This window comes from Ambystoma mexicanum, unplaced genomic scaffold, assembly GCF_040938575.1.
Source record: "Ambystoma mexicanum isolate Mex_15411 unplaced genomic scaffold, UKY_AmexF1_1 Mex_scaf10, whole genome shotgun sequence".
Taxonomy (NCBI): domain Eukaryota; kingdom Metazoa; phylum Chordata; class Amphibia; order Caudata; family Ambystomatidae; genus Ambystoma; species Ambystoma mexicanum.
Window position 1 is genome coordinate 2,165,001 of NW_027182325.1, and position 2,500 is coordinate 2,167,500.

The window sequence follows — 2,500 nt, forward strand, 5'->3', positions numbered from 1 at the left end:
CCACACTGAATGCGCCTGATCTCGTCTGATCTCAGAAGCTAAGCAGTGTCGGGCCTAGTTAGTACCTGGATGGGAGACCGCCTGGGAATACCAGGTGCTGTAGGCTTTTTTGTACTCCAAGTTCAGGAAGTGAGCCATTTCTCAATTGCCTTTCAAAACTGCAAGGTCTAGCCGACTAGATGCTTAAAAGTACAAAACTCACTAGGCCCAGAGCCTACGGCCACACCACACTGAATGCGCCCGATCTCGTCTGATCTCGGAAGCTAAGCAGTGTCGGGCCTAGTTAGTACCTGGATGGGAGACCACCTGGGAATACCAGGTGCTGTAGGCTTTTTTGTGCTCCAAGTTCAGGAAGTGAGCCATTTCACAATTGCCTTTCAAAACTGCAAGGTCTAGCCGACTAGATGCTTAAAAGTACAAACTCACTAGGCCCAGAGCCTACGGCCACACCACACTGAATGCGCCCGATCTCGGAAGCTAAGCAGGGTCGGGCCTAGTTAGTACCTGGATGGGAGACTGCCTGGGAATACCAGGTGCTGTAGGCTTTTTTTGTGCTCCATGATTAGTAATTGCGCAACTTCTCAATTATTTTTCAAATTTGGTATGTTTCCAAAATAATTGTATCCCGTTTTATAGCGGAAATGTTGGACAACATCATGAGGGCTGGAGCTACCTTTTTACATAGAATTAGCATACAGGTAGTGTGTTCATGGGTAATAAATCAACTTTCACATGTAATGCAGTACAGAGAATATTGAGTCCTTCAAGAGGCATGAAAGAAAACCATTATTGTGTTGATTGTTCTCTCCACCTCCCTGCAACAGACACAGGATGGATGAATTAAAGTTATCCTACCAGACATAGGAGTCCTGAATGGGCCCACCAGTCTTATATATCTCGCCTGATCGAGCCTGATCGAGCGATGAGCGTGGTATCATGTTGCAAGTGGCTGCATGGCTTAGCTTACTAAATGCAAATGCATAAGAGTAATATTCTTAGCATTCCTAGAGCCTACGGCCACACCACACTGAATGCACCCGATCTCGACTGATCTCGGAAGTTAAGCAGTGTCAGGCCTAGTTAGTACCTGGATGGGAGACCGCCTGGGAATACCAGGTGCTGTAGGCTTTTTTGTGCTCCAAGTTCAGGAAGTGAGCCCTTTCTCAATTGCCTTTTAAAACTGCAAGGTCTAGCCGACTAGATGCTTAAAAGTACAAAACTCACTAGGCCCAGAGCCTACGGCCACACCACACTGAATGTGCCTGATCTCGTCTGATCTCAGAAGCTAAGCAGTGTCGGGCCTAGTTAGTACCTGGATGGAAGACCGCCTGGGAATACCAGGTGCTGTAGGCTTTTTTGTACTCCAAGTTCAGGAAGTGAGCCATTTCTCAATTGCCTTTCAAAACTGCAAGGTCTAGCCGACTAGATGCTTAAAAGTACAAAACTCACAAGAGCCAGAGCCTACGGCCACACCACACTGAATGCGCCCGATCTCGTCTGATCTCGGAAGCTAAGCAGTGTCGGGCCTCGTTAGTACCTGGATGGGAGACCGCCTGGGAATACCAGGTGCTGTAGGCTTTTTTGTGCTCCAAGTTCAGGAAGTGAGCCATTTCTCAATTGCCTTTCAAAACTGCAAGGTCTAGCTGACTAGATGCTTAAAAGTACAAAACTCACTAGGCCCAGAGCCTACGGCCACACCACACTGATTGCGCCCGATCTCGTCTGATCTCGGAAGCTAAGCAGTGTCGGGCCTAGTTAGTACCTGGATGGGAGACCACCTGGGAATACCAGGTGCTGGAGGCTTTTTTGTGCTCCAAGTTCAGGAAGTGAGCCATTTCACAATTGCCTTTCAAAACTGCAAGGTCTAGCCGACTAGATGCTTAAAAGTACAAAACTCACTAGGCCCAGAGCCTACGGCCACACCACACTGAATGTGCCCGATCTCGGAAGCTAAGCAGGGTCAGGCCTAGTTAGTACCTGGATGGGAGACTGCCTGGGAATACCAGGTGCTGTAGGCTTTTTTGTGCTCCATGATTAGTAATTGCGCAACTTCTCAATTATTTTTCAAATTTGGTATGTTTCCAAAATAATTGTATCCCGTTTTATAGCGGAAATGTTGGACAACATCATGAGGGCTGGAGCTACCTTTTTACATAGAATTAGCATACAGGTAGTGTGTTCATGGGTAATAAATCGACTTTCACATGTAATGCAGTACAGAGAATATTGAGTCCTTCAAGAGGCATGAAAGAAAACCATTATTGTGTTGATTGTTCTCTCCACCTCCCTGCAACAGACACAGGATGGATGAATTAAAGTTATCCTACCAGACATAGGAGTCCTGAATGGGCCCACCAGTCTTATATATCTCGCCTGATCGAGCCTGATCGAGCGATGAGCGTGGTATCATGTTGCAAGTGGCTGCATGGCTTAGCTTACTAAATGCAAATGCATAAGAGTAATATTCTTAGCATTCCTAGAGCCTACGGCCACACCACAC

At 47.0% G+C, this 2,500-nt stretch overlaps 7 non-coding genes and 2 pseudogenes across 7 annotated transcripts in view; all 9 read left to right on the plus strand.

Annotated features, from left to right (window-relative positions):
* Positions 1 to 106, plus strand: part of LOC138542373 (5S ribosomal RNA) — a 119-nt gene extending 13 nt beyond the window's left edge. Inside the window, exon 1 of the ribosomal RNA XR_011290356.1 lies at positions 1 to 106. This exon is cut by the window's left edge and continues 13 nt beyond it. This is a non-coding gene — a ribosomal RNA (5S ribosomal RNA).
* A 106-nt stretch (positions 107 to 212) lies between these two features.
* Positions 213 to 331, plus strand: LOC138549929 (5S ribosomal RNA). The gene has a single exon (XR_011293698.1). It is a non-coding gene; the product is annotated as a 5S ribosomal RNA (ribosomal RNA).
* Positions 332 to 436: 105 nt separating this feature from the next.
* LOC138543571 (5S ribosomal RNA) lies at positions 437 to 545 on the plus strand (annotated as a pseudogene).
* Positions 546 to 1,009: 464 nt separating this feature from the next.
* Positions 1,010 to 1,128, plus strand: LOC138538754 (5S ribosomal RNA). Its single transcript, XR_011286843.1, has one exon. It is a non-coding gene; the product is annotated as a 5S ribosomal RNA (ribosomal RNA).
* A 106-nt stretch (positions 1,129 to 1,234) lies between these two features.
* Positions 1,235 to 1,353, plus strand: LOC138539984 (5S ribosomal RNA). Its single transcript, XR_011288043.1, has one exon. It is a non-coding gene; the product is annotated as a 5S ribosomal RNA (ribosomal RNA).
* Positions 1,354 to 1,459: 106 nt separating this feature from the next.
* LOC138550316 (5S ribosomal RNA) lies at positions 1,460 to 1,578 on the plus strand. Its single transcript, XR_011294071.1, has one exon. It is a non-coding gene; the product is annotated as a 5S ribosomal RNA (ribosomal RNA).
* A 106-nt stretch (positions 1,579 to 1,684) lies between these two features.
* On the plus strand, positions 1,685 to 1,803 carry LOC138540594 (5S ribosomal RNA). Its single transcript, XR_011288637.1, has one exon. It is a non-coding gene; the product is annotated as a 5S ribosomal RNA (ribosomal RNA).
* A 106-nt stretch (positions 1,804 to 1,909) lies between these two features.
* On the plus strand, positions 1,910 to 2,018 carry LOC138546473 (5S ribosomal RNA; annotated as a pseudogene).
* A 463-nt stretch (positions 2,019 to 2,481) lies between these two features.
* The window catches only part of LOC138541959 (5S ribosomal RNA), a 119-nt gene continuing 100 nt past the window's right edge, over positions 2,482 to 2,500 (plus strand). Inside the window, exon 1 of the ribosomal RNA XR_011289951.1 lies at positions 2,482 to 2,500. This exon is cut by the window's right edge and continues 100 nt beyond it. This is a non-coding gene — a ribosomal RNA (5S ribosomal RNA).